Here is a 7,608-nt window from a genome sequence, read left to right on the forward strand (position 1 = left end):
TGTAAGTAATAACAACGGCCCCACAGTGTGGATAGCATTTATCTATTAGGGTTTATAAGGCAGAATTAACTTCACAGGTGTAAAACACGATGAATTATATATGTAGTTCATAACTCCAATATGTTTTCTCCTACGCGACTTTTCAGGTTCAAACATTCATCTCTTTCCAGTGTTCTTGTTGATGACTCTTAACAAGACATCTGTAGTATCAAAAAGGATCCATCTAAGGCTTGCTAACATCACCACTTACTACTCGTAGCTGAGTACCAATCATAGACTAGCAATGTGAGCTTCCAGGTGTGAAAGAAGTGGTGACAAGTGAGAACTGCAGGTGTTGACAGAGTGTGCAAGCCAATATGCGATAAGCAGGAACCACTATGAGCTTTGGTTTCAAAGACTAACACACTTTTTGCAAAGGCAGCCCTTGACAGGAGATAGAGGTTGTTTTGCAGCACCCACAGAATAACCTTCTGCTATTGCTCTACAAAGGGTGCACACCACTTCCAGCTTTTGTACAGCAGTTTATCGCAGACACATCTTTGTGGGCTCACCCCTGCCGTGCTGGTGCTCTTGAACACAGGCAGCTGTGCTGCTCAGAGCATGCAGCTGCTGGGGGCTTTCTGCCTCCTTCTGCAGCAAGCAGCCACTTCTGGCCTTCACCAGCACCATTAGGAGATGGGCCCCATGTTGCAAAGTCTGAATCTGGATCCAAACACAATTTTCTTCAGCATTCACAGGAGATCTTATTCTAGATTTGGGCTTGCTCCTTTCAGATCAAAGACCCGCTGCAAAACTTTTATTCCAACCAAAACTTCTTCCCAGTTTTGGGGTCTGGGGTTGCAGCTCTGGTTTACCTCCATTTCTAGCTAATTTAGAAAACTCTTTATGTAGAATATTTAAGGCCAGACATTTTTCCTATTGAAGTTAGTAGTCTTGCTTTCTTGACACTGACTAAAAAAGGGCAGTAGGTCATATAGGTAAGATTAATACTAACTAGAATATTATTTTTCCTAGAGGCCTAACCTTTGCTTGCAAATCAGCCACCCTAGGTCTGTAGAATTCTCCATTTTGTGATCTCATTTTATTACATTACATGCATAGACATCTCTATTTAATATTAACTCAAGAAACGTGTCCAAAAGACAATCCTTGCTTAGTTTGTCCAATCATTGCTTCTGGAGGGGTGGGTTGTTTCCTCTAAGAGATTTAGTGCAGAGATAGGAGAACAGATTAGCGTGGACTATCCAGCCATTGCAAGAAAATGACTGTTATATTCCTGCCACTGTATAAAACCCAGGTTGGAGCCAGGTAGGTGAGAGCTGATGGTGCATTGAGTGGCTCAGAGCCCCTGTAGCCCAAAGAAAAGGAGAGCACTGTGAGCAGAGCACAGCACTCCCCAGGGTCACGAGTCTTTAGAACAGTTTTTGCTCTTGCTTTGCTGCAAAGGGTTTTGGCAAACATCTTGCTCTAGGAAAAAGAGTCTTTCTAAAGTGTATATTATTAGTTATCTTTGTTTGTTTGTTTGTAACAAAATTAAAATTGAATGGGTTGTGCTCACTGAGCAGAACAGAAACAGCAGTTGGTTTGAAATGAAATGAGCTCGAGTTGAAAACCCTCATCTTCTGATATGTTGGACAATTTCCTTGTAAAAGTGTGATAAAGTTTATTTGTATAAACAGTTGCTTCTCCAGCAGCGTACAAAGAAACGCTATCAGTAGCAGGGGGTGGCTGTGGTCACAGCCAAGCAGTCTCAGTGACCTTAGATTACTAACCTAGCACTACATTACTCCTGGCTCTTGTCAGCCTCTGAAACACACCAGTGGGTTCTGTTCACCCTCTGTGTGAAACTCCATTGTGTTGGATGAAGGAAATCTTCGTCTATCTGAATTTCATTTCAGCTGATAATGACAGCTGTTTTTAAAGTGCTTAGAAAACCAGCAAGAGCAAAAAGGCTCTATCAGACGTTAGAGGTCAGAACAGAGCCCTGGGAAAATCTACAGCTGCAGCAGCACCTGTCATGTCAAGCTACTTATTCACATAGGTTAGGCTGTGTAAGGAAGGATAGAGGAATAAATTCCTGTGGTTACTTGTGGTCCCATCTCAGTCCTGTTGCTGCTCTTACCACATGAGTATAGGCAATAGATTTAACATTTTCCATAAAGTAATTTCAGGCAAAATAATCCACAATGGAATTATTTAAAATAGCTGTTGAAGGGACTGCCAAGGGAAATGAGAGAAAAAGTGCCACCCCTTTTTAACTGGGTGGAAAGAAGTTCTTGGACAGTGATGTGGTAAGAACTCACATGTAGCATAGTATCTTGGCATTGTACAGTATTTTGTGCGATTGCTGTGAGAGCAAACCTACCAACAGTGGTTTTGCAGAGAGATTAAAGCAAGCAAAGCAATTTTTACTGGGGAGATTTATAAAACAATGCTTCACAAGTGACAAGAAGCAGCTCTTCAAAGCCTACCAGTTTACACATGGGTTGGCATAGTTAGCAAGCCTGTTTTGCAACAGTGCCACCCGGCCTTCCTTTGGAGGAGGAGAGTGCAGCACACAGAGCCCCTGTTCAGGTGGAGCATAGCACAAATGCCTTGTTTAAAGCTGACTGATATTTGTACTGGGGTTAATGTTCGAGTTCAAACAGTTTTGCAAAATAGTTAGCACAGGTTACGGGGTCTAGCTCTGAGCTGTGGCCAAGAATAAAATATAGGCAGTCAAATGCAAAGGTGTCCAACCTTCTTCCTTGAACAAACCATGGCATTCTCAGAATGATTTGTAATCAGAACCAATTAGATTAAATCAGTGAGAGAGTTATCTTTGGATTTATTTACCTTTGTTTATGTCAAGCAACACTGGAAAATCAGGATTCAGTGTGAATAATCTGGAAAGGATAAAGGCATTAATATTCCTTTTGCTCACCTAACAAGGTCCTGTTTTTAATATTAAAGCAAAATTCTAAACCTTTCCCTAGGGGCTACAATTATTTTACTGCTATTTACTCTGAGTGCTTTTCTAATTTCTAATGTAACTGTTCCTAAACTACTGAAGTCTTACTGGGTAGTAAGAACTCTTCTCATGCTGGAAGCTTAAAAAATTCCTATTGCTCAGCTGATCAAGAATGTTGTTTTTCTTCAGTGTGAGCTATAGCCATTAGATCCATGTATTCATTTTTTGTGACACCCCTGAGAAATGGCTCCTCTGTGTTACTTCTCCACAAAGGAAGGAAAAGAGGGAAGCAGCAAATATAGCAGCTTTCCCTGATCTGAGGAAGTTGCACAAGAAACATTTTTTATGATATCCCTAAGAGGATCTGTTGGGTAAACCAGCTTAGTTCCATATTCCCCAGGAGCTCTTCTTATTCATGACATTAGAAAGAACTAAGGTTTGGTGAAATCTCCTCAGAAAATCAAAAGAAGTACATGTTTTCTAAGCTTTGAAAGGGAATGCCATTTCATTCCCTAAGCCCATTCTGTAAAAAATATCTAAAAAATATTAAGAATTTTCACAAGTGTTTGTCTTGATGGTTTTACTGCCACTCCTCTTTCCCCTGTGCACTGCGGTTTGTCACTAAAATGATCAAATGAGGGAATAATTAGAAAAACACTAAATTTTAATTTCAGACTACTCTGAATAATAACAACAACAACAATAATAATAATTTTAACAACAATAAAATATAATCTTCAAAATAATGCAAATTTATCATTAAAGGAATTATGCAATCTATTTTTTTATTACCTTTTTGGGTCTTAGGAGCACTGGCAATAATTATGGGGACTGCCTCAGGTCCCTAAAGAAGGGTGGTGGTGGTAGAGAGTCTTCTGTGCTAAGTAAAATGCAACACTAAAATGAATTATTTGAATTAAACCAGTTCTGTTTCTCCATAGACACTGTTAGACAGCTTTACTCCTGGTTTATGTTGCCAGAGATTAATTCAGTTGGGATGAATAAGACTGAGAGGTCTCCATAAATTATGCATATCTAGAGAAAATACTGGGGAAAAAAAATCATATGTAGTAAATGACCAGAAGCTTACGGGAAATGCTTGTGAATTGACATACATTCTTTTGAAAATTGGAAGGATGACTGATCATTGGGAAAAAACCCCTGGCCCAGATGGTGGTAGATTCTGCATCCCTTGATGTCTTCAGATTGAGGAAATGTGTTGCAACTAAAGACAAGCTGCTGGACTAATTCAGAATGAAAAAAACCAAAACCATGGGTCAGACTAAGTTAACTAATAATATTTTCTAACCATAAATTACAGGAATCTCCAAAAAAGTATAAAAATCGTAGGAAAAGTGTGGGCAGAAGCAGCTTTCTCAGTCTAGATCCAGCTGCTTCTTCTCACTGGCTATGGCTCAGGGCAGAACACTTCTCTAATCCATGGCAACTAGGAAAGTGAGATCCTTTAGCTTTTTTGTTTTGAAATAATCTTTCTCTCTGAACTTCTTTGCCATTTCTACCAGGCTCTTTCTACATGGGTAACTTTGAATTTCTTGTAGAAGTTCCTCCATGTATGGCAGAAAGGAAGAACCATGGTTTCAGTTTCATGGGGTCTACCTGGGGCAAACATCCTTGCCTTCAGTGACAGGAATGTGGAAATTTATGCTCAAGTATTTGTATGAATTTTATTAATTGCACATCAAAGTCTTGGTCTATACACTCTGGGGTGCCCATTTTTCCCAGCAATAGTCATTATGAATGGGAGAATGGCTCTTCCCATGAGTGGCCCCCACCAATAACATCTGTGTTGGATGTTTCTGCCCACCTGCTTACCCAGTTTTGCTACAAGAATGGCAGTTTCAAATTATTATTTCTCCTTTTTTTTTTTTTTTTTTTCAGTTATATACAGGAGATAGAGTAAATAATTCATTTCATTACAGAGTCACAGAACATCCTGGGCTGGAAGGGACTTTGAAAGATCATCTAGCCCAGCTAGCTGAATGGACAGAGCTAGAAGGCAGGCTCTGTTCCCAAAACATTGACAACCATACATAAATACGTATTTTCTACCAGCCTTCTTTCTTCTACTCTGTGAACTAGTTGCATTCATCAGATGTGAAGTTTAGGCTGTGAGGTTGTCCCAAAACATAGCAAAGATTTGTTTGGCCAATGTGTGTCTCTTAGCCAGAAATGAATGCAGCCAGGGTGGTGGTGGGAAAGGAAATTGGGGAAGAACTTGATAGACACACAACTGCTCTCTAGCCATAAGAACAACCAAAACAACCTGTAACTGGTGCAAATGAGCTTTTAGTCTTCTTCTCCATTGAAATGTGTGTTAGCCACATATTTACAGCTGGCTTTCTGTCATGAATTCCAGTCAGGTCTGCTGCTCTGTTTAATTCAAAGCAGCAGCCCGTTTCCCAGCTGGTGCTTCACAATTTAGGACCAAGCTCGTCTCTGAGACCTGAGACTGGTCCATAGAGCTAGGTAAAACATATGGCTATTGTCCTCTTAGCTCTGTAAGATATTCTAAAATGAAAAAGGGTGTAGGCAAGCCAGTTTGCCCATGAATTCTCCTTGTGACAGGTATACTGACTCAAGGGTGACTTATACTTTGAAGATCAAAAGCAGTTTTCCTATGCAATTTACTTACTCTTGCAAGCCTTTTGGCCTCAGTGCAGTAACAGTCTGTGTATCCTCACTTTCACCTAAGCTCTCTGTGTCAACCTTTACTATCCAGCTTTTCTAAAGAAAAACATGCATTTTGATAGAGTAATCCTTTCAGTTTAATTTACTTTTATTCACATTCTTTACTATCATATGAAAATCACCCTTTTTACAGTGGTTTAACCTGTATCCCCTTGTATTTAGTCACTTGTCAAAATAAACCTAAATGTTAAACTGCTTCAGTGTTTTAAAAGCAGTTTCTAAATACAACCTCCTTCCACCCTCCTGTGTTTTCATTCTGAATGAAGCTGTTGATTTACTTAACTAATTCCAACATTTTTGTTATTGCATAAGAAATACACTGTCTTAACAACCTCAAACTGAGTATGAAGCAGCAGAGAATTTCTCAGTATTTAAGCAGAAACAAATTCTGTTCCATGCGAATAAATCATATGAACTGACTTTTGCACTCAGAAGGTCTCACTCATGGAGCTCTAGAATTCAAACTGTTTCAACCCCAGAGTATTTGAAAAATTTTATAGCCTCCCTTGAAATAAATGTAACTGAAGCTGGAAAGAGCCTGAAGGTAAAAAAAAAAAAAAAAAAAAAAAAAAAGTTAAGGATTTAAAGCCTTAAATCCTAAACAGAACAAGGCACTATCTGAATTTCTTCCACAGAACATCAAAAGCAAAAGTAAAGTCCTTGGCTGCCTGTGCATATGGCCTGTGGGATCAAGATTTACTAAGTTATGGGGTGCTTTTGGGAGGATGGTTTTGTTTTGTTTTGTTTTTTGAGGTAAAAGGAAGAGGGGATTATGGAATAAAAACAGCTGTTGAATTGTGTCATATGTGGTAATAAGCTCCTTTCCTCTCCGACCCAATCACACAGGGAAGACACCAATATTTCATCAAGATGATCAGAATCCAGAAGAGCATTCCACAGCAGCATTGCCTTGGCAAGCGATACAGGCATCACAAAGCAAAACAAGATTGATTTTGCAAACAGTTCTCCCACATTTTTTCCTGAACCCTGTGATCTAAAGCACATCAGAAGTACCCAGTTTACTCTGACATTTCTTCAATTCCTTTGAAAATGATGGCCAAGGCTGTAAACAGGTACTGAGAGAGAGTGAAAGCCTGCTGAGGGACTTGAGTTCAGACATTCAGAGCTAAAAGCACCTTACACTATGGAAAAAGTCAGCAGTTACTTTCTGAACCTTATTCACAGGTTTTGGATTCCACTTCTGTTACAAGAGTTCAGGATGGAGGTGACAACTGCATGAATCACTGGGACGACATGTCCATCTACAAGGAAATGACGGAGTTTCCTAGTGAGCTGAAACTGAGAGAAAGTTTTTCTGGGAATTGCCGCAAATATGATCATCCATAACGAGGAGCCAGCCATAACTTTGATGAATAAAGGCTATATATCCTTGAGGAAATGTGGTGACAATGTTTTGGCCAGCTCTTCAAAGTGTTTCTCCTTTCAGCCAGAAACACTCCAGTCTTGCCTGGGTTCAGCCTGAGCTGACTGTGCTTCATCTACACACTTCGCTGTAACATTTTGACACGGTACAAGTGGTGCTGGTTGTGTTGTTCTACAGGGGAGGTACAGGAGGACAAAGAAAACAAGTTTGGGTGGACATGGAAAATGTGAGATAGCTTATATTAAGGCAGAATTCCCTTCTAGGTATTTCAGTAACACCTTAGCAACATCAACAGCCTCACCACGCACTCTGAGCACTCAGGAAAAGGTGCCAGCTTGTGTCTCCTGGTAGGAGCTCACTTGTCCAGACTGAACTGAGTTGGGCTAACAGGGATCAGCTGTCAGAGCCTCCTACTGGAGCCCTTCTGGATAAGGCCTTGTGACACAAGATATACATCAGAAGGCTCCTTCCCTTCAGCACAGCTGTGCCTGCCCTATGTTGTCATGCAAATCACTGCATGCAAGTACAAACTTGTCATTCAGAAGGTCTGATCATCTCAAATAAA

The 7,608-nt window shown here is 40.1% G+C and overlaps 1 long non-coding RNA gene across 1 annotated transcript; it reads left to right on the plus strand.

Moving 5' to 3' along the window:
- Positions 1 to 1,228: 1,228 nt before the first annotated feature.
- On the plus strand, positions 1,229 to 7,058 carry LOC111923955 (uncharacterized). Its single transcript, XR_015280094.1, has 2 exons — positions 1,229 to 1,308; positions 6,506 to 7,058. It is a non-coding gene; the product is annotated as an uncharacterized LOC111923955 (long non-coding RNA).
- Positions 7,059 to 7,608: the final 550 nt, after the last annotated feature.

Source organism: Cyanistes caeruleus, chromosome 1, assembly GCF_971803275.1.
Source record: "Cyanistes caeruleus chromosome 1, bCyaCae1.hap1.1, whole genome shotgun sequence".
Classification (NCBI taxonomy): Eukaryota; Metazoa; Chordata; class Aves; order Passeriformes; family Paridae; genus Cyanistes; species Cyanistes caeruleus.